Below are 24,450 nucleotides of genomic sequence, written 5' to 3'. Positions count from 1 at the left end.
GCATAGGGTTTGTCATTATTTTGTGCGGGATGGGTGATGGAGCCGAGCTGTCTTGCAGCCCTCATGGTGTGGAGCTCAGTTCATCTCACTATTTTCGTATTTCTCAAGAAGGGTTGTTCCTAATATTTCTATTTTAGCGAGGTCAAAAAGAGATCCAATTAGTGGCCTACTGATTTTGCTCGATTACTTTTATTTTTTTACACGATTTTTCACTATCTGCAAAGACTAAACAGAGTATTGCGACTTTGTGCTTGTTTGTAAATAGAGAATGATCCAAAGAGAACCAATTCTAAAACAGTAAATGCTTGGACAACAATCAATCAAATGGAGAGACAAGGAGGTACGACGGATTACAACGGGGGTAAAGGCCTGCGTTAACTACCCTTCTGTATCTGCAAAGAGAGAGTACTAACAAAGGCAAAAGAGGGGAGGGGGGGGCAGCGTTCAAAGCACATCAGCGTGCATAAATACGAAAATGTTTTTATCTATCACGTACTTGACATTTTAAAGCTTTTCATATTTGCTATTAAAAAACCAATGAAATTCACAGAAAAAACCATAGGTTATAGTGGATATATAGTTAGGAATTTGCATTTACAAAACCTTGAAAATTCAATGAAAAAACCATAGGTTATAGGCCATATATAGTTAGGAATTAGCATTTACAAAACCTTATTTTACTCGCATAAAACCATTGAAATTCCATATATAGTTAGCTAACTATAAGCGCTAACTATATATCGCGCACCCGCAATCCACTGCTGATGATGTCACATATTACATCATTCATGACATGGTCAGTGACATCACTGATGACATCACTGATGACATCTCAAATGACATCACTGATGACAACTCAAATGATATCAATGATGACATCTCAAATGACATCACTGATGACAACTCAAATGACATCACTGATGACATCTCATTTGTCATCACTGATCACATCACTCATGTGATAATACAATGAACCTCTTCAGACTCTAATATAACCTTACATACACTCAGTATAAACAGACACTCACAGACTGTCACTCATCCATGGACTTACTCACACACCTAGTCAGTCATGCAAAGAATCAATCACACCTCCATTTCCTCAACTATACAGTTATACACATCTTACTTATTCAAACATATAATAACACATATTTACTCTCTTATATAATCCCTGATACAAGCTCACAGTGATCGATACAGCCACTCACACATTCACTGGCTCTTATGTTCAGTTATTTATATATCTCAACTCTCACATGTATTGTGTTTTACATACGTACTTACTTGCACATGTAGCAATGAGAAATCCATTCACTCACCAACACACCCATGCACAGTCAACCGCTCATATAGCTGTTTCCACATGCACTCTTGAACTCATACTCCTAGTGAATCAACTGCTTACACATCTATGCACAGAGTCACGCACCTCCCAGCCACCCACACACACACTCAGCCTCCCATTCAAATATTTGGGCAACCAATCAATAACCCATATGGCTACTCTTATAGCTACTGATCAACACAAGCAGCAGTTTACACAACAACAAACATACTGATGCACGAATTAAGACAGTTTAGTCACTAACCCATGCACTCAGTGAGACACATTTAATCACTCACTCATACAGTCAGTCATGCACCTACTAAATTCTTCATCCAGACACTTATACATCCACTCATTCTTCAATATGTGAAACATATTTTAACTTTACAGAAACATACAGTCACTGGATGTTGTAATCAGTGATGTCATCAGTGATGTCACTGACCATGTCATGAATGATGTAATATGTGACATCATCAGCAGTGGATTGCGGGTGCGCGATATATAGTTAGCGCTTATAGTTAGCTAACTATATATGGAATTTCAATGGTTTTATGCGAGTAAAATAAGGTTTTGTAAATGCTAATTCCTAACTATATATGGCCTATAACCTATGGTTTTTTCATTGAATTTTCAAGGTTTTGTAAATGCAAATTCCTAACTATATATCCACTATAACCTATGGTTTTTTCTGTGAATATATATATATATATATGTATATGTCCGAACGTGTTCCCCTAACTCCAGGGAAAACACAAAAGACTCGCACTCCAGGGTCCGTGTAGGAAACGTTTATTGGCGACGCGTTTCGACCAAGCGGTCTTCTTCGTTAGCCAACCAAACAAACATTACAATCACCATTTTAAAGTGCACCGAAAGAATAGTGAAAGTAGACACAGGACCACATCCCAAAACTAAACTACAAATCCTGTAGGAAATACAAATAAGTAGAAGAAAGACTCTCTAGTGCAATTATTAACCTGATTCTGTGCTTAAATTAAATAAATTCACATTTCATTATTCAAAATGCATTGTATGTAATACTTAATGAATTAATGTACTTAAATTTATTAGATAAACAAATTAACTTAACAATCTTGCCGAGTGGCCGATCTTATTAAATCAAAAGCACTGGATGTATTCATCTGTAGATTTGCAGATAATTAGAGTCAAAACAGCATAAATTTAGGCCAAGTGGCCTCATATCATCTCTTGGCCGGTACAAAAATGTAGCATACATATAAATCCACAATCCTCAGTGATCAAGAGGAAGAAAGACAAGATGTTCGTCCTGGCCCAGTGGCCAATTGGTCTAAAGGTAGGGCATTCTCCCTAGCTATGGCGCTAGTGCTGCAAAGGAGCTTTCTATATGAATGTTTATTCGTTTTGCCAAGAGATATCTTCAGAGATTTCTATGTACTGGGAGGTGGGGCTGGGTCACGGGGAGTGAGGGGATAGAGGGGAGTGAAGCCAATCCTCAGATATGGCTTTGATAAAACAAATAGTGCTAAAATGGGTCTTTTAGCACTGTGATTAGTGCAAGTAGTGAACCCTATACTACCTATGGACAGCCTATTCAGACCTACGCCAAGAAGTATAGTTGTGGGTGTGATTGTGTAGTTAAAAAGTTGGGATACAGGTTGTGTTCACAAGGGGAAAGGGTAAATATTACCGCAAGTGAGATGGTGATAGGTTGTTTGCAGATTGCAAACTGCCACAGGTGCAGGACCAGGTGGATTGTTTCGAAGTCATACGTCTAAGCTATACTGTGAAGCTCCTAACTCCACAGCTATCATCAGAGTGGGCCCTCTCCAATGGAATAGTGTGCGTTGGACGTAGCAAACACAAAAGCTGGAAATTGAAGCAAGGAGAGGTACAGGTGCAGAGATAAGGTAAGGAAATTCCAGGGCCTAACATAAGGTCTTCAGCCAATGTGCACATGTAATTCCTCATCCTCGTTCATGCCAAAGGGGTTTCTTGAATCCAGACGGATGATGTACTGGGATTCAAGCACTCGTAGCTGCTTTAGTCTGTTACCCCCTCTCGGATTTGCAGGAATTCTGTCAATGCCAAAGAAAGACAATTGGTTAACATTACTGTCATGGAAGCGTAACCAGTGGCGTGCAGTAGCATAATTCATGTCAACATTCTTAATGGCCCTCATGTGTTTCAATATCCGTTTATTTATTGGGAAGATGGTGCTCCCAACATAGAACTTGGCACAAGGGCATACAATCACGTACACACAAAAGTCAGTATTGCAATTCATAAACTTCCCAATTTGTTCATTTTTGCCCGTGGGGAGGGGATATGCCTTGACATTCTTGCTATTGGCACAGGCTTTGCACTTGCCACATTTGAAAAAGCCTTTTTGTTCCTTGAGCCAAGTCTTTGTCTTTTTTGGTGCCTCAAAGTAGCTCCTCACTAGCATGACTTTCAAGGAACGAGCCTTCCTGTATGTTATCTGGGGTTGTTTATTGATTGTTTTGCCAATAACAGGATCACTCTTGACAATGTGCCAGTGCCTCTTCAAAATCTCACGTACTCTACCTGCCTCTACATTGTAGGATGTTATCAGCCTTACATTGTTTGATTTCTGGCTCTCTGTGGTTCTCACTTTCTTTTGGGCCAAGAGTCTCTCTCTATCCCTGGCTTTAGCTTTCTCTTTTGCTGCTAGCTATACCTGGTCGGAATAGCCCCTGGCCCTGAATCTTTGTCTAATGATGGTCTGTTCTTTCTCATACGCTGTCTCTGAGCTACAATTCCGTTTTGCCCTCAGGAATTCCCCATACGGGATACTATCCTTGAGACTATTGGGATGGTGACTTTTAGCATGTAAAATGCTGTTGCCTGAGGTGGGTTTCCTATATAGGCTGGTTTCTATGGCCCCTTCCACAATTCTGACTCTTATGTCAAGGAAGTCAATTTCTGTCTGGTCTGTCTTTCTGGTAAATTCAAGATTGACATCATTCTTGTTAAGGGAGGCAAGGAATTTGTTCAGTTCTAATTTGGAACCATCCCAGATCAGAAAAATGTCATCAATATACCTGGTGTAAAAGGCAATGTGATGTGAGAGTTTAGCCTTTTCATCTGACCATAGCACTTGTTCCTCCCACCAACCCATCAGCATGCAGGCAAAACTTGGAGCAAAGCAACTTCCCATCGCTGTGCCCACCTCTTGTTTAAACCACACGTCCTCAAACAAAAATAAATTGTTTAGTAAACAAAACTCCAACATTTATTTTCAAGTAGCATTTCGGTTTGTTGAAGGGAAAAGACAGATCTGTCCCTTCGGAAGTGTCTACATGCCTTCAAGCCATCAGCGTGTCTGATACAAGTATACAGTTATACCACGTCTACAGTGACTAGCCAGTAACTGCCCTCCCACCTAATGCCATCAATCTTCGTAAGGAAATCTGTACTGTCCCTACAATAGGACGGGAGGTTGAGGACATAGGATGGATGCATTTTCGAGAAGACTGCCGTTGGCGGAAACAATGGGTCTGCCAGGAGGGTTATTTTTTCCGTCCTTGTGCACCTTTGGCAGCATGTAAAAAACAGGGGGAGACTGATTGTTTAACACATAAAAATCTGAATTCTGACTCTGCAAGCAGATTCTTTTCTCTCCAAACCTGTAGTTTGTCATGAAAGATGGTGATGCTAGAACCATATTCCTCCCTGTTAGATCTCCTATAGTTGCCTGATAATTTGGGTTGTTTCTTGGTCTCCTGTCTGTACAGGTCCACATCCCACAGGACTACGTTCCCTCCTTCGTCAGATGACTTAATTACACAACAGGGGTCAGCATTGAGTGTACCAAGGGCTTTCCTTTGGTCTGGCGTTAGATTGTGTGCATGTTTGTTTTTGCTGTTCTCCCAGAGAAATAGCAGATCCCTAACCAAAATGTCGTGGAATGTCTCTAAGTGGTCGTGTGGTGTGATGGGATTGAAGGTAGATTTGGGTCTATGATTAGTCACATTACGTCCTCCCAAAGTCAAACCCATCCTGTCTAATATCTCAGAATCACTCAAACCACTAACATCCTCACCACACAATTCCATAGTGCATGCCAGACTTTCAACATCCTGTATACTCAAAACATTTGACACCTGTGTGCTCCAATCTGGTTCATTGCTCTTCTGTTCTAGAGCCCGTTTTTTCTTTAGCATAAACATTTTCATTAGCTTTGGTTTACGTACAAACAGAAAAATTTCGATTCTAGTCCGGCTGTAATCGAAATAAGCCATTGGGCAAAAAGTCAAGCCCAACTCCAATACTGATCTCTCAGCCAAAGTTAAGGTATGCAAAGAAATGTTTATATTAGTCAGATTGGGCTCACCCATCATTGTTGTTTGGTCTGTCGTGATGTCTTCCCATGCAACATTTCTCCTCTTGTGTTTCTTTCTTTCCCGCCTCGTGGCTTTCCTCTTGCGTTTGCGCTTCTGCCTCTTCCGTATGACTGCTCCGGTGGTCTTGACCTCAGTGTCATGGCTGATTGTAAAAATCATATTCCTCTAGTGGTTTAAAAGAAAGTAGATTCCTCCCGCTAGCATCCATCAGTTCGTCCATATCTGAATAGGTTTCTGAGCCTGATTCTGATATGGTGAAGTTGCGTTGTTGCGCACTTGCTCCAAACTGCTTAAATTGTCTTATGGCTCCATCATTCTTCTTGCTGAACGTTAAGATCTGCCCACTGGCATAATCCTGCTTATCCCTCAGGAATTTACTTTTCTTCTACAGCTTGACTTCCTCTTCATACTTGTCAAGCCTTTTTTCCATTTGTTCAATTGCTTTGGTTATTTCATCTTTGGCGTCATGTTTATCAAGTTCTTCCTTTAATTTGCCAATGTCTTTAATGACCTGCTCTAGTTCAATGGCAGCGTATTTCGACAGTAAGCCAAGAATGTTCTTGCATGTCCCCGCCATCAGCTCGGACCATTCAGCTATTAGCTTGGGGTGGGGGTTTTTGTAGGTCGGTTTAATCATGATTCATAGTCCTCTAGGGACCCTACCCACTTCTATATAATTCTCCAACGTAATTACCTTCCACCAGCGGTTAATTTCTTTCTTTAAAAGTTTCTCATAATGGAACAGCATTTGTTTTAGAGTTTTATCAGGTGGTGCTGTCGCCGCATCATTAGTACTCACTGTCTTCAGTTTCACAGAACAGTGACTTCGCTTTATCCACCCTGCCTGCACGGCAGTTCTGGGTTGTGGTGGTATCCATAACCGTGGTTGTTTTGGTGGTTGCAGTCATTGCTGCGGCAGCCGCTGCGGTTTGTTTTCCCTCTTGTCATGTTGCCACCCACTCGTGGTGATCCCTTGGTTGCACAGCATTATATATATATATATATATATATATATATATATATATATATATATATATATATATATATATATATATATATATATATATATATATATATATATATATATATATCCAACGTAAAGAGTTGCCTCAAAGACGGAGCCCACACGGGTGAAATCTTCTGCACTTTATTTTTCCGTATATATATATATATCGCCAGTAGGTAGTTATAGTTAGGACCTAGTTTCCGTAGGAAATCCACAACATTCTATTCGGAATAACTTTGGCGCCGGTGGATGAATCTTCGCAAATTTCTCCAAGAAAATGGCCTGCTTTGTTCTGCTCCTTCCCTGAAAGTTTGGGGGTGATTCATCAAGTGGGGGCCAAGAAAAAAGGGGGGTCCCAAAATGTGTTTCCCCATGCAATTTTTCATAGGGACCTTTAGCCAGGGCTACAGCCCGAACCGCTGTACGGAATTAGACAAAATTTGTCAGAGATGTAGAGTTCTGTTCGCAGATTGCGTGTTTTGTTAAATGGTGTAAATCCGTTCAGTAGTTTCTGAGAAAATTGCAAGTAAGATCATAGCGATATCTAGAGACGGAGTTCAGCACACGTACGGAAATCCGTTCAATTACGAGCGCGAGCTGCATGCTGATTGGCTGTGAACTGTCTGTCAACACTCGAAACCAGGAAGTGTTGGTGGCCATCTTGTGCCTCGGTAGAACCGAGTCACAAGATAACAGTAAACCAAAGTAGAGAAATAAGGGAAGGGGGCAGGCTAGAAACATTCTGAACCTCTAGGTTTGTTCAGGGGGTCGTACATGTATGTTTAGGCTCTTTTATTATATGAAGAAAAATCGCGGTGTACGCTTACGGAAATCCGTACAATTACGAGCAGGAGCTGGATGTTGATTGGCTGTGAATACTCCAAACCAGGAAGTGTTGGCAGCCATCTTATTTGTCACGAGAGCCGAGTCACAAGAAAACAGTAAAACAAAGTTTAGAAATAAGGAAAGGGGGCAGGGTAGAAACATTCTGAACCTATACTGTTGGTCAGGGGGTGGTACATGGATCTTTAAGCTCAATTTTAATTTTAATTTTTAAATAAAAAATCGCGGGGTACTCGTCCAGTACTCGTATGCGGTGGAAAAGGTGGAAAAAAGAACTAGAAGTCCATTTTATTTATCGGTGGGGGCAAATTATATGTCCTTGTAAATTCCCATAGAAGCCCTTGTTCTGGTGTTAACATGGGTTTCTATGGGAAATAACAAGGCTGTATTATCAAACCAGGAAGTGTTGGCAGCCATCTTATTTGTCACGAGAGCCGAGTCACAAGAAAACAGTAAAACAAAGTTTAGAAATAAGGAAAGGGGGCAGGGTAGAAACATTCTGAACCTATACTGTTGGTCAGGGGGTGGTACATGGATCTTTAAGCTCAATTTTAATTTTAATTTTTAAATAAAAAATCGCGGGGTACTCGTCCAGTATTTGTATGCGGTGGAAAAGGTGGAAAAAAGAACTAGAAATCCATTTTATTTATAGGGGGGGGGGGCAAATTATATATCCTTGTTAATTCCCATAGAAGCCCTTGTTCTGGTGTTAACATGGGTTTCTATGGGAAATAACAAGGCTGTATTATCAAGGTCATTATCGCCGTTTCCTGCCAATAAAACAGCAATAATTTTTACACCGGTCTTTGATAATATGCACCTAAGTTTACTGGTCAAAAAAAGAGCAATGGGCCTTATTATTAACAAAGGGCGATGCATTATCGCCGCTTTTATCGGCAGGAGACTGCCGATAAAGTGGTGATAATGGTCTTTATAATATGGCCTTGTGAATTGCCATAGCAGTTCATGTTAATACCAGAACCTGGGCTGCTATGGGAATTTACAAGGGCCTATTATCAAGCCCATTATTGCCGCTTTATCGGCAGTTACTGGCGATAAAAGGGGCGGTAATGTATCGCCTTTTGTTGATAATATGCCCCTTCATTTCCATGATAGTTTGTAAAACTTTCCTTTTTTTTGTGTAGCAGTTGTACTCCCTACGCATGCGCAGACTCGTTTGAAGCCCACGTTTTTTTCTTTTTCTTCAAGTTCAACAAACAAACCTTTCTTTATTTCAGGTATTAAATTTGCCGCTTTGTTTTCCGGGTCGTGTGTGATCCGCTGCTGTACTTTTGTAATATATTAGTAATCGTATTTTATCTAGATTTATTTGGAACGTAGTGCCGAGGCGCCAACGTACTCAGTCCAGTGCCATTTTAGTACTTTCTCACCGTTGTTTTTATTATAGCTGTTACTTTCATTTTATCGTGCTCGTATTTTCTTTGTGATCGACGAGATGTCGAGGCACGGCCACCCCGGTGTTTGTCCTTAAACTCTGATGTTATCAGACTTGGTCACACGCATACCTAAAAACTAATTTGAAGGACGTAAGTCACAGGCATTACAATGCATGTTCGTCAACACAAAGACATTATTAAGATTATGCGTGGTAAATGGATAGTACTTGTAAAAGCATGCGTGGTAAAACTATGGGGCATATTAGATTATCGCTGCTTTTATCGGCAGGAAAACTGCTGATAAAGCAGCGATAAAGGGCTTGATAATAGGCCCTTGTGAATTCCCATAACAGCCCAAGTTAACACCAGAACCTGGGCTGCTATGGGAATTTCCAAGGCCCTAATATCAAGCCCATTATCACCGGATTACTGGCAGTTACCTGCCGATAAAAGCGGCGATAATGTATCGCCTTTGTTGATAATATGCCGATTCGTTCCGTGTCCTGCATCGCATTTTGCGATGCAGGGTGCAGGATACGAAATTCATTTTATTAATTTAATTGTTTACTTACCTGCAAACATCCAGATTCCGCTGTTTATAACCCCTCACCCTGCCGCTCCCCCAACCCACCTGCCTTCCGCACCACAACTCCCTCCATGGGCCGCGGCTGAGTTAGTTACTTGTACTTCCCTTAAGCATAATAAATAATAAAAAAATGATATATTATAAAATTATCACCTGTGGAAGATACAAAAAAACATAGTTACAATATATATTCTACAACATAAAATAATTTGTAAAACATTTCATTTGCCTTTTTTGCTGTTCTCAGAATGTATTGAACTTCACTATAAACAGTGAGTTCAATAGTACTCATCACATAACAGCGGGCAAAAAAAATACAATCCATAAGGATATCTTAAAAAAACCCAGTCAACATTCTCAATAACAATATAAAAAATAGAAATAAAACATATCCTAAATATTTTTTTCTAAGAGCAATTTCTTACGTAAATATGACACATCTGAAACAATCATAAAATAACAAACAATTATGATTAATTTTCTTACACTGTATATAATGTTACTTATAAATATATACTGACAAACTACACAGCAAAAACTCCTTAATCGTTTCACACACTTTTCCTTACGGCCAAATATATATATATTTTTTCATTTATTATGTTTTGGCTCTCAAAAGAGGGCCACATAAAATACATAATACAAATACACAAATGAAAATAGAATAGGTTACAATAAAATACCGAAAGACCGATTACAACAATTAACATCAGACAAGATTAATCAACAGCAAACACCTCCATATTTCATTAATAAATAGCTAAAAAACCTTTAAAAAAATTAAAAATATAGAAGCAGAACATTTCATTTGGGGGGAATACAAAGCCTGCAAAAAGATGTTCGCATTAAGAATGCCTGGTTGAAGACAGATCGGCTTTAGCCATTTCAACCGCAAAGAGCACAATGCAGGACATAAAAACAACACATGAGTTCGATCCTGTACAGTCATATTGCATAGGTTACATACCGGAGAAGATCCATACCATTTTGATAAAAGGAGATTTAAAGGTAATAAATCATATCTTAGGAGAAACCACAGTCTTCGAACTCCATGTGGAATATTCCAGGAGACATACGGTTGGGCAAGCTTTATTGAATAAGAATTAAAAAGGAGATCACATCCCCTCTTTTCTTGTAAAGCATTCTTATCCAATTTAAAACAGAGTTCCCACGAAGCTTGTTTCAACAAGGTTTTTAGCTAAGTCGGGGAATATGTAAAAAGAGTACTTTCATCCAACTCTAAAAGTGTCACAGCTTTTCTAAAATTCCTAACTATTTGAGAAAACTCTTTAAAGCTGACCAACAGTTCTCCTTTAAGAAGAGCTCTCAATGATCCCGGTTCTCCTCTGGCCAGACTTGCCACCCATCTAACCAAAGCACACAAACCCTGAACCCAGCTACTCCTAAGGCCGAATTCAAGCCTACATGCGGCCAGCGAGCAAGCTGTGTTAAGGGTAAATAAAGATCTTAATAGTTTTCCTTCAACTGTGTGACAGAAACCCCAATGCTTCAGCTCTACAAGTTCTATTCCATATAGAAGAGTTGCAGGGATTTTTGCCCTAAACACCTCCAGTAAACAAGCAAAATGTCTTTTACCTGTAGCAGAGTAAAGGGAACACAGACCTTTGCCATGTGCAAGGGCTTTACACGAGTTATGGTCAATATGGGGCTTCTCACTCAAGTTAGCCGAAATTATTTTACCTAAAAAAGTATAAGATCTAACTACCTCTAATTTCTGGCCACCTATAGACCATCCAAAATATTCTGACCTGGATTTCTTTTTTCCTGACATGCACATAATTTTGCTTTTGGAAGCATTTATCCTCATAAAATGGGACTCGGCGAATAAATGTAGAGGCTGTAGATGATTAGCCAAGCCCTTAGGTGTTAGGTCTAAGATGAGGATATCGTCTGCATACAGCAAACAGGAGATAGGAAAACCCTCCACAACCGGGGCGATGCCCACACAAGCAGACAGGGAAGCTGGAAGATCAGCATTGTACAGGGAGAACAATAGTGGGGCCAAAAGGCAACCCTGTTTAAGTCCATTCAAGGATGGAATTAGTTGTGAGAGACCCCTTTCTCCACCTTGAAGCACACAACACCAGGTATCCATATGAAGAGACCGTACAAGACCCAATAGATGAGCTGGCATACCCAATGCTGCTAATTTTCTCCACAACGTACGATGATCTACTTTGTCGAACGCTGTGGAGAAATCAATAAAAGCAGCAAACACCCCCCCCCCCTCGAACATGTATGTATTTGTCCGAAATCACCTGAAGGGCGGTGAGATTATCTAATGTACCGCGCCCCTTGCGGAAACCAGTCTGTTCCAATGGTAAAATATTATTTACCTCTACCCACTCATTAATTAATACTAGAAGACACTTTGCGAAAACTTTTCCGATTGAATCAAGGAGGGCTATCAAACGGTAATTCATAGGCTTGTCCCTATCTCCCTTCTTAAATAGTGGGACCAGTATGCTTCCCCTCCAAGAAGCAGGCACCATTTTAGAGATGAAGCAGGATCTAAACAATGGGAAAAGTATCTTACTCTATAGAATCGGATCCTGCTTCAAAACCGATATGGGTAACTCATCAGGTCCCATTGCTCCCGAGGAGCGCATGTTCTTAATAGCCATTGCAATAGTTTCCTCCGAAGGGGAGTCGATAGGAAACTCAGCTGCTTGAACAAACCCACTATCCTCTATCATTGTGCCATTCCCAGCAAATAGCTTTGAGATAAAAGAGGTCCATACCTCTTCAGAAATGGGGATAGGAAGAGGGCCAGATCTTACTCCACATCCCTTGCCAACTATAGACCAAAATTCTCTAGCCTTACCATGAACCACGGCTTCCCTTAAGCTTATCCACAGTGAGTCTTCTTTTTCTTTTTTAAGTTTCATTCTCAATCTACTTCTCCTTCTTTTTAGCAGTGATATTTTATTTGCTAATTCACTAGATCTACATAGAAATTGCTCCTGCACTAATTTATTTATTTCCTTATTTAGAGAAAGCATTGCACTAGGATATGGGAACTTTTTCCTAGGAAAACTAGACTTTTTTTGCAACCGAGGTGATCTCCCTCATAAATTTTTCAAAGTACATGATTTCAGAACCCAGCCAATCACTTAATTCTAATATGGTTTTCCAAAGAATACACACCCTTCTTGGCACTAGGATTCCAAAAACATCTACCCGAAACTTTATGGAAATTGACATCTTTGTTATTAAATGACCAAGTATCAGAGGAAGGAGATTGCAAAGAGATGCTTATACTAATCACATTGTGGTCACTCAATGCTGTTGGAGATACCATTAGATCCAGGACAAGCGGGAAAATACCATAATCAGAGATCACGTAATCTAGAATTGACTCGCTATGAGCTGACCTATGGGTAAATTTAGCAGGGATATCAGAGGGGAAGGAGTAGCTTCTGTCCTGTAACTCCAGTTCTGTAGTAGGGGTATCTCTGTTATAGTCATAATCTAGTGAATAGTCCCGCCGGAGAAGGCCGGACCTTCTCACAAAGTTCAGGGGGCAGATGTTGCACCCCAACCTCTTGTCTTTGAGTTTGGCTGCATGGCTCCTGAGATAGTGTAATATGGCCATTTGAGTCTACCAGAAGTTTGTATGGACATACTGAAGGAGGCTAAGCATCCTTAAACTAGGACTTCTTCTGCTTACAAGTGGGAGAGGTTTTTGCATCTGGTGCAAGTCCAAGGACCATGACCTGACGACGTGTACGGAAGATGTCATCCTTCCGTATCTTCTACGCCTGGCGCAGTCGGGCCTTAATGTCTAACCCATTACGGTTCATCTTGCTGCGCTGACTGCCTACAGGAAATGCCCTTCAGACTTCCTTCTTCCAGATCCCTGTGATCAAAGATTTTTTGGAAGGCTGGAAGAAAGCATTCCCTCCTGTCTGGCTTCCTTCGCCTTCATGGGAATTGATTGTGGTGCTGTCCAGATTGATGTAGGAGCCTTTTGAACCTATTCATAGGGCTTCGTTGCAGCATCTGTCCTGGAAGGCGGCGTTCCTCGTGGCCATCACGTCGGCCCGCAGGGGGAGTGATATTCAGGCGTTGTGTTGCCAAGAACCTTATACTGTGTTTCATGCTGCTGAGGTTGTTACACATACTCACCCTAAATTTCTTCCAAAGGTTATTTCTGGTTTTCATGTCAACCAGACAATAACTTTGCCTACGTTTGTTCAGAATCCTGCATCTCCAGCGGAAAGGTTCCTACATTCCCTGGATGTTAGGAGGGTGTTGGAATTTTATCTGGCTAAAACCAGAGATATTCGTGGTTCAGATCAATTGTTTGTCAATTATGGATCAGTCTGGACCGGTCTTGCTACCTCAAAACAGTCCATCTCTAGGTGGATTGTGTCCTGTACACAATTGTGTTACCAAAAGACTAATACGACCTTAGGAGGTAAACCTAAGGCTCATTCCACCAGGGGCAAAGCTGCCACGACTGCTTTGCTACTTAATGTTCCGATTGCGGAAATCTGCAAGGCCGCCACTTGGAAGTCGGTCCATACCTTGGCTAAGCATCACTGTCTGGACACTGATACCAGGGCAGATGCTCAGGTTGGGCAGGCTTCGCTGCGAAATTTGTTCGCACAATTGTGGTGTTATTTCTTGTTTCTCCACCGCCGCTTTGGTGTGGGGATGGGCTTGCCATTCTATTCACTAGATTATGACTATACACAGAGATCCCCTACTACAGAAGGAGTAGTTTCTGTCCTGTAACTCCAGTTCTGTAGTAGGGGTATCTCTGTTATAGTCATAAGCGCCCGCCCTCCTCCCCGGTGGAGAGAGATATTCATGTAAGGAATGCTACAGGTCTGGCGTGTTACGCCTTCAAAAAGAACTGAAGGTGAAAGGGACCTGCACTGCATTCTGGGATACTGTGAGGCTTCTGGAAAGTTCTCTTAAAGGCACAGTATCCTGTTTTGAGCCACATAATGGCAGCCTATGGGGCTTGTCTGTCCACTCCTTCCTCTCTATCATTCCAGAGGGTTTTGCTGTTAAAAGCAAGGTTTTTCTCTGTGGAAAACCCTGGACAGGCTGTGCTGTTGTGGTTTTTGGTGGAATTTCTAGTTGAAGTATTGGACAGTGTAGCCTGTGGATATAGGCTGCATTATCTGTCTTTAAATTCTCTCTTAAGTGTCTATGCAGGTCTGCATGCTTTGACAGCTTAAGAGATTATTTTTGATTGCTCCGGGGTCCGCGCACATGGACAGGACTATTCACTAGATTATGACTATACACAGAGATCCCCTACTACAGAACCTCCCGTTTAAAATGAGCCCCTCAACCGCAGACAATTCTTCCAGCAATATCTTCCATCTTTTGTTAGTTTTTATTTTATCTGGGAAGAGTGATTGTGGAATGAGGTAGGCTTCTTCTTTAGATCTATTTCTAAATAAATCTATACTTGAATTAGAAACTTTACAGTTCAGATCCCCAACTAATATTACTTCGGGTGGGGGGATATACCTCTTTAATCTGCTTAATATAAAGAAAAACTTGCTTCAGTAAAATATTAAAACATTCTTCGGGAGGAATGTAAGCATTAATAATTACAACAGAATGCTTATTGCCAGTGCTAGCAAGACTACCTATTGTTATTGCTTGGAAGAGATTACTTTGATCAACATAATAAGAAAATCTCCACTGCAATCTATCAGACAAAAGACAAGCAATTCCCCCTTTAGCGTGCCCTTTCTTTGAGGGGGAGGCCGCAGCCTCAAGCACAAAGTAGTCTTTCCCTGCACATAAATCATTAACACACCATGTTTCTTGGATGCAAATCACGTTAGCCTCCAGAGAAAACAAAAACTCTAGTTTCTCTGGGCTATTATGTATCCCGGCTGCATTCCAAGAAATAATTTTCAATTTATTGTTAAAGATGTTGAAACAATTTGGGGTTGTCTGTGATTTTATTTGACAAGGCACCAGGAAGCCAATTCCACCGTAGATTGTCCTCTAAAGGAAAAGAATTCTGATTTAACGGAGGAGGCAAGACCTGGGAAACCAAACGTTTGCCTTTTGAAACCCAAATCTTTAAATCATAGAAAGAAGGAAGGATCCCATCATGCCCATTGTCCCTTTGAGCAGACCCATTTTGGGGTAAATTACCCTTTCCTAAGGAGCAGAAAGGTAAGACATCAATTCCTCTACATTGGAAATTCTCAGCCTGTTGAAGAATAAGTTTTACAATAATTTTGGAATAAAATTTTACCCTTATACGGGACACGCTGTCTCCACCTAACAAATAACCAACTTAATATCACTCGATTGAATAAGTTTTAAACTCTCTAAATCTTTGAAACAATTGAGCAACCATGTCCTATTTAAATGCAGGTCAGAATCAAACAATGGCAAAAAGTCCACAATCAGAGTGTCAACATAAGTCTTTGATACTTTTGTCAGACAGTGTTGGGAACATACATCAACATCTTCTGGTAACAAATAAGGAGGAGCTAGAGGGTTAAGAGCCCCTGATACAACCGGGATAGGTCTTATCACCTCTGCCATTGGAGGAAAAATCAACCTTCCTCCACCGTCAGGAGGAAGGGCTCCCACAGAAGCGAGAGAAGTATTAGAAAGAACTTTTTCTCCAAAAGCAGAGGCGAGAGTATCAACATCTGGACTCAGGGACCCAGTTATAGACTCACTAACAATATCATCGTTACTAGTTATAGCATTAGGATCTTGAAAGATTATTTGCCTCTGTCTTTTCTTCCTGTATTTACGCACTGGTTTCCTCTTTTTTCCTTTGTTATTTCTATGTCTACCACTTTTTTCTTTTTCTTTTTCTTCATCCTGAGGCCCCTTTTTTTCTGGCGCAAAAATTGGGAATAACTCATTTCCAGCTTTTAAATCTGGAACAATCATACTTTCTTCCTCTATTTTGAGGTCAGAAACTTTTACACAATTAGCTGCGGCAGATATAGGAATTTCAGTGGAATCATTTTCTTGGACTACCACTGGAATACTTATGCCTAGATTTCCCGCAGAAGCACTACCACACACCGTTGCCCTCTGCGAGCCCGCCTCAGAAGCAGGATCAAAAATCTTTTCCGGGGCTTTTAGCAACATAGCATTTAATATTTGTGTAACTGAATCCAGAATACAATCAGAGCTTCCTACGAATTTGCTCAATAGTAATAGTATAGAAGCCAATAAGTGTTCCAGAGCAATCAAGGATTCAGAAATAGGTTTTTCACCCGAAGGAACAAGAGGACAAATGCCAGACAAATTAAGCACAGGGCTCCTAGTGTCATTAAGCAGTGAGGACATGTCTTGCGCGTTTATAGAGGGAGTACTACTGTACAACAATAGTCCAGAGGGAGTAGTGCCCGCTGGAGACTTGATAGCCTCTGGTAGTTTCAGGCTACCACCATCCAAGTAACGAACACAGAGCTCTAGGTCAATACTTGACAAAGAAGAGTCACCTCCAGTTGGAACATTAGGCACAGTAACTTTAAGAGCTGATGTATTATTATATTGCTCTCCCTCAGAATTTGGTGCAGAGTGCTTAATATCATTATGAATTTCAGAGTAGACAAGGCAAGACTTCGCAACAGACCCTGCAAGGGAGGAATCCTTCACAATCAGAGAGGAATCCATATTATCTACCACCATTGCAGGACCCACAGGTGGAACTATATCAGAGCCTACAGTTGCGTCAACTGGCAAAACCTTATCAATGGGTTTTTCCCACAATTTCAAAAGCTGGCATTGACCCTTCAATAGAAAGTTATTAGCAGATTTATTTCTCAGGGGGTTGGATCTTGTTTTTACGCAAGACCTTCCCCCCAATATTCTTCCAGAGCGGAGTTTCTTTGTCATCATCCTTAACAATTTATAAAAATAGGCGATTTAAAACATAAAAACCACAAAAAATGTAATTAAGAATAAGATTAGTCCATAAAAAAAAATGAAACAATGAAGGTGTATCAGGAGAAGCAATCCTGCCAGAGTCAAATGTTCAATCCGTCGATTTTTACCACAGAGAGTGCAGCTTTAAAACATATCTTTGCAATTGTTTGAATAGAAAATGTCAATAACTTTGCCCAGCCCAGCCTACCTCAGTCACCGAGGGCCACAGAGGGCCCGCCCTTTGCCCGGGCTTAGCCCCGGGTGCTCCCGTGCGCTCCCGCGCGCTCCCGCGCAGCGGGTATGGCAATTGGTTATAAGGAGGCGGCTGGTTGAGGGTGGGATTCAGAAAGGTAGCCAGGTGTGTCAGGAATCGGCGGACTCCTGGGACTTCGAGTCCCTGTTGTAAATTTCAGCCGCTTTCCCCACAGTCAGCGCCCTCCACACTCCGCCAGAAAAGCAAAGCCTCCACGCAGCCCAGCAATGTCCAGACAAAGTTATCAATTTTTGCAAGCCTCAATTACGAAGCAGCACCCGCGAAGCGGGTGCAGCGCGGCGTTAAGAGGCAGACCGCAGGTTGTGGGCGGGATTCACAAAGGTAGCCAGGTGCCTCAATTACGAAGCGGCACCCGTGAAGCGGGTGCAGCGCGGCGTTAAGAGGCAGACCGCAGGTTGTGGGCGGGATTCACAAAGGTAGCCAGGTGTGTCAGGAACCGGCGGACTCCTGGGACTTCGAGTCCCTGTTGTAAATTTCAGCCGCTTTCCCCACAGTCAGCGCCCTCCACACTCCGCCAGAAAAGCAAAGCCTCCACGCAGCCCAGCAATGTCCAGACAAAGTTATCAATTTTTGCAAGCCTCAATTACGAAGCGGCACCCGCGAAGCGGCACCCGCGAAGCGGCACCCGCGAAGCGGGTGCGGCGAGGCGTTAAGAGGCAGACCGCAGGTTGTGGGCGGGATTCACAAAGGTAGCCAGGTGTGTCAGGAACCGGCAGACTCCTGGGACTTCGAGTCCCTGTTGTAAATTTCAGCCGCTTTCCCCACAGTCAGCGCCCTCCGAAGCGGGTGCGGCGAGGCGTTAAGAGGCAGACCGCAGGTTGTGGGCGGGATTCACAAAGGTAGCCAGGTGTGTCAGGAACCGGCGGTCTCCTGGGACTTCGAGTCCCTGTTGTAAATTTCAGCCGCTTTCCCCACAGTCAGCGCCCTCCACACTCCGCCAGAAAAGCAAAGCCTCCACGCAGCCCAGCAATGTCCAGACAAAGTTATCAATTTTTGCAAGCCTCAATTACGAAGCGGCACCAGCGAAGCGGGTGCGGCGAGGCGTTAAGAGGCAGACCGCAGGTTGTGGGCGGGATTCACAAAGGTAGCCAGGTGTGTCAGGAACCGGCGGACTCATGGGACTTCGAGTCCCTGTTGTAAATTTCAGCCACTTTCCCCACAGTCAGCGCCCTCCACACTCCGCCAGAAAAGCAAAGCCTCCACGCAGCCAAGCAATGTCCAGACAAAGTTATCAATTTTTGCAAGCCTCAATTACGAAGCGGCACCAAATAGTATGCATCAAGTCCTTTGTTTGGAAGTCGTTCAATAGTAATCCTGAACGTTCGCCTCCCAGCCTTCTGATCCAAAACCACTGACATCATCTACGGGTCCCCCAGGACTCATCTATCAGTCCGACGCTGTTCAACATCTACATGGCCACCCTAACACAAGTAGCCCAGCATCACAACTTCAACAACATCTCCTACACAAAGAACACCCACCTCATCCTCTTCCTCCCTAAGAAGCCACATACCACCAAAGCGACCTCCACGACACAATGAAGGACGTCACCAACTAAATAAAGAGCAGCACTGTAAACACAAACTGGCACAAGATGAAGGTACTCATCCTCAGACCCACCCCCAGCCTCAGACAACTCCTGCTACCTGACTACACTGTGAACAGTACTAACACCTACCAACCATGTCCACAACATAGGATTCAACCTCAACTCCTCCCTCTCCATGTGTAACGAAGTCTATACCGTCTTCTGTACTGCTATAACACCCTGCACATGCTCCGCAACATTTACAAGTGGATCCTAACCAAAAGAAGAAGAACAGTGACACAGGTGCTCATCAGCAGCAGACTGCACTGTGGCAAAACACTCTACAGATGAATTGCAGGCAAACACCTACAACAACTACAAAAAATCCAAAAGACCTCCACATGAGTGATCATCAATGTCCCCGGCTGCACCCATATCATCCATCACTTGATACATCTACACTGCCTCAATATCAACAAAAGGATCACTTTAAAGCTTCTTATCCTCACTTACAATATACACTATAACACCAGAGTAATCTACCTTACCAGCAGTAATCCTAAAGGGTAAATTTTGATCTTAAAATTTTAATTTAAAAATATTAGGTAAGAATTTGGTAACTCTTTGGGTAAACGTTGCTTAAAAACTAATTGAGTATCATTACAATGTATCCAACCTTTCAGACATTTTAAATAAACAATGTAATGCCCAGATGTGGTAGAAGGTCCATCATGAAAAATAATAGCAACAGCTACAAATTGATATTGAACATTGACAGCTACAAAATTTAAATAATAAAAGTTTTCAATTTTCTTCCATCAGCTCTACAACGTTGCAGCATTAGAAATAACATACTGTCCATATCTTTGTATAAGTAATGTTGATGACATTTCTGATTTACATTGGCTACACTCCATGTTTTGACTCGCTCCTCCAATTAAATTGTTAAAAGACACTGATTCGCAGTCAGGTAAAGTCAAATATATGAATCTCTCAGTGTCTATGTCAGTCCTACAAGTAAACAAACAATTTTTACAGTCATGTTGCCATTTATAAGAAAGGCCAAAAAGGTTTTCAATATCTATACCTTCATCTTCCAGTACACCAAGCATAAACATTACAAATTCCTGACAATCTTGCTGAATATTCTGCGTAAATTGAGTACAACCAGAACATATGTCCAAAACAATTTGAATATCAGAAATACTTTGTATTTTACTTTTTATCACTAGTACATTTCTGATAAACAGAATTCAACAATGAACAGAATCTTGTTTCCTGATTTTCTACAATTTGCTGTTGCAAACTTTCAAGAAAAAGAACAAAATTAACAACTACATTAGCACAGCAGTTGACACCACAACTATTTTCAAACCGATAACCAACATTCTCTTCAAGACTGTCCTTTTTCTTTTTGCTTGCAGGCACAACTTCATCTTGTTTTTTTTCTTTCTCCAGAGTTTCACAACAGATATTCCCCCATCTTCTTTTTCTACCTACCACACGCTTTCCAACTACTGGATATTGACCTAAATTGGGTGCATATTCTCTTCTTAACCTATTATACTCTTTCACACAATTTGCATCTCTGCACAAACCTTTGTCTCATCAAAATCAATCAAGTACAATCCAGATAAAGTTCTGACTTGAGACAAAGCAACATATGCCATACCTTCTTTAAACACGGTACTTCCAATATTCACTAAAGCACAATCTACACTTAAACCTTGAGATTTATGAATGGTCACCGCATATGCCAAACAAACAGGAAACTGTTTTCTGCTGACATACAAATCTTTTACAAGCAAAAAACAAGCTGCACAATGACTAACTTGAACTTCAGCAATTTCATCGAATTTGATTTTCAAAAATTCAATCCCACCTCTATTTACATAATTAACAAAATCTACAATTTTACCCATTGCTTCATTTACTAAACCTTTTTTCACATTCAAATTACGTCGCAAAATTACCCTACAAATTACACATGCATATAAATTCTTTTCTAAACCAGCAGTTTTACTTATCGATTTCTCTAAACAATCCAATTTCCTCTTCAACTTTTTACTCAAAATATTACTGATTCCTTCATGTTCTATTTTATCAATTGTTTCCAATTTTATAATTTCTTAATTTTCCAACTTTAACATTTCTTCATTGAATATAGAACGTTCACGCAGAGTTGGCATTAAGCAGATTTGTTTTCTGCAATTCTCATGTATATTTTCTCTGGGACAATATTTGCATTTGGAAACAAATTGGAAAGTAATCGTCTCTGTAAAGTTTGTTTGCCATGTTTGGTCAATTTTCCAATTCTTATATCTTGAAGAATAGTTCCATAATCAACATCATTTGCCTGAGGCATATTTGTAGTAAGTTCCTCATACTGAAAATATGACCAAATGTTTACATTGCCAATACTCCCCAAAGACTTTCTAGTATCTTCATGCACCAGTGTTTTAAACACTGGCTGTCCTTTTACAGGAGTAAGTTGTAGAAGATCTCCAAAAACTATGACATGTTTTACTCCAAATAATACGTTATACTCTGTTTTAAGAATTTGCTGCATTCTTAAATGCACAAAGGCAAGCATTAAGTTTGAGTCCATCCTTACCTCATCAATAACAAGAAGCTTCCTTTTCCTCAACACTCTTGAAACTTCACAAGAAGCTTCTCCAGATAGCTTTTGGTATTCTAATTTGTTGTCATGCTCTACTGGTAGCATTAATAAACGATGTAAAGTAATTACTTTAATATTGTGAGCTGCTACTCCAGTTGGAGCAGTAAAAACACAAGACAAATGCAACTTAGTTCTTTTCTGTAGAAAACTTGTGATTACTTTAATTAAAAAACGTTTTCCTCTTCCAGCTTGTCCACTCACATACATACAGATAGGTTCAAATGATGAGGAAGAGCATTCTTTCTTCTCATGAATTAATCCATGGTCAATCTGTTCTTTCACTAGCTCATATATTTCTTTCTGCTCAAGATTTAGTTGTTCTTCCAAGTTTCCTAAGTTTTTTACATCTTCTTGACGTTGATACATTGCTGTTTCCACCTCTTCCATAGCAGTTGCTGCTTCATTTAGAACAATTGGTTCTCCTAATGGGTTCTGACTCAATGGAGCAGAAGTTTGACTGTCTTGAGAACTGTCTCTAGCAATCTCAGCTGCAATTGTAGCTTCTTGCTCAATTTCGTCATTCAACATTTTCACATAATTAGCTAAAACCGCACATTCTATAGTATCTTTAGTTGCATTGAAGGAATCTTCATAGCTCTCAAAATCATAAAGTAATTCCAATTCTGAACGCCATGGCTTGAAAAGTTGCAAAAGAGCGAAATAGTAAAATTCCCTTTTGTCAGGTGTTTCGCAACTGAGTTTACGGTGATTAATCAAATGTCCTTTTCTTTGTTTCACCAGTCATCCTTCGGAACCAGTCACGGCATATATACCATTATTGATGTTTTCGGTAATATCCCGTTTAAAAATATAGTTTTGTAGTACTTCATAGAGACAAATGTTCTCAAGATGATGACTTCTATTTGGATAATATGTATCCAACATATTTGGTTTCACAATATCTGTACTTTCTGGCTCTTTGTCAGCTAAATATTCAATTTCTTGTACAGATTTAAGAACTCGGTTTCGTGTTGAAGCAAGACCTAGACTCACCCAAATGATTCTTCTAGATTTAGAGTACAGACTTGCAGATGATAAGTGATCCAAGCATTCATACGCTCCAATTTCTCGATGAGATAACATATTCAAACTGTAACTGTATAATTTCTTACTTAGACTCTTCTCATGGGAAATCTCTTCCCACATTTCCTTCAATTCTGTCTTTTCTGACTTTGTTATGTACAATGTCACATATCGAGCAACAGCAATGGAATTGTCTGCAACATATTGAATATCCATATTAGAATTCCACAAGGACAAAATTACTGGGTTGTAGTCATTTATGTATTTTGACTCTTCATTCCTTCTTAAATTGTAAGTATTTTTAGGAGACTTTCTTGTGATAGTATGTCGCAAAGATGACATAAAACTGTTCACTCTTCCTTTTGATATTACAGGTCGAGGAAATGCAAAACGGCATTTGCTGTAGAATTTGTACTTAGATTTGTACTTTTGACGTCAGTATTTCCCACAACGATGGCTTTCGAATCGTAAGACTTGTTGTCTTAAGTCCTTATTTTGTGTACTTTTGGGTACTTCACATGTAGCATATTCTTCAATAAAAGACAACACAGTATCATCTGAGTCTGTTCCAAATTTGGGAGCATCTTTGATCCATAATAGCATATGTATATAAGGAGCACCTCTTGCTTGATACTCCTTTCTCCAAAAGAAATCCAAAACCTCTCAAAGAGTAGGATTTTTTTTATTGGTGATAAAAGACATCATAGCTTCGAATCTATGATTGAAATACCTGCATACATTAACAGTATCCAAAGAGCAGAGTTCTCCAGGTGTCTTGTATTCGATATTTAGTATTTTTGGATTTGCCTCTCGAAGAAATTGAAGTAAATCATCCCAAGCATATTCAGCACAGCTTAGAGTAAGGAACAATGTAGGAGTTCCTAAGTTCCTTAGCATACATTTGAGTTCTCCGTGACGACGGTACTATTACTCATTAGTACCGCGCTGACATGCCATCAGATTAATCAGCTGAGATTCCAAAACATTATCTTTCTGCTGTACTTTATCCATAAATCCCTTTACTGAAACATTTTGCAGATATATACCTGTTTTCAATATATGGTTTACTGTATAAGAAAGTCCAGACAAATCACTCTCAAACAAAAGATGAAACAAATACGGAATACATTGTCGAAATCTTGCATATAATCTTGATGTCCGGTATTCAGATGCAGGAATCTGCACAGGTCGTTCATCATATCGTCCTCCTTTTCATGTAGGAAACAACTGTGGGAAACAACGAGGTTCCAAGCTTTTTTCTCCTACACTAATGGGACTTCCTTTTGCTTCTTTCATTTGAAATAACTCTATAGCATTCCCCATAATTTGTTTGGAATGCAACGGATAAACACTGTAATGTTCATAGATTTCTTCAGTTCTGGACACATCCACTATCTTCTTGTACAGTTAATTCTTCATCTCCCAAATACACATTTTTGTAATAGTGATTATTTTTTACCAGATACATCGTTGCCTTTTTCACTTTCCTAACATCCACTAATTCTTGCCAGATTTTCTTACTCTTAGTAGGAACG

The sequence above is a fragment of the Lissotriton vulgaris genome, chromosome 6 (assembly GCF_964263255.1).
Source record: "Lissotriton vulgaris chromosome 6, aLisVul1.2, whole genome shotgun sequence".
Lineage (NCBI taxonomy): Eukaryota > Metazoa > Chordata > Amphibia > Caudata > Salamandridae > Lissotriton > Lissotriton vulgaris.
The sequence above is the reverse complement of the archived record's forward strand: the minus strand, read 5'-3'. Positions refer to the sequence as shown.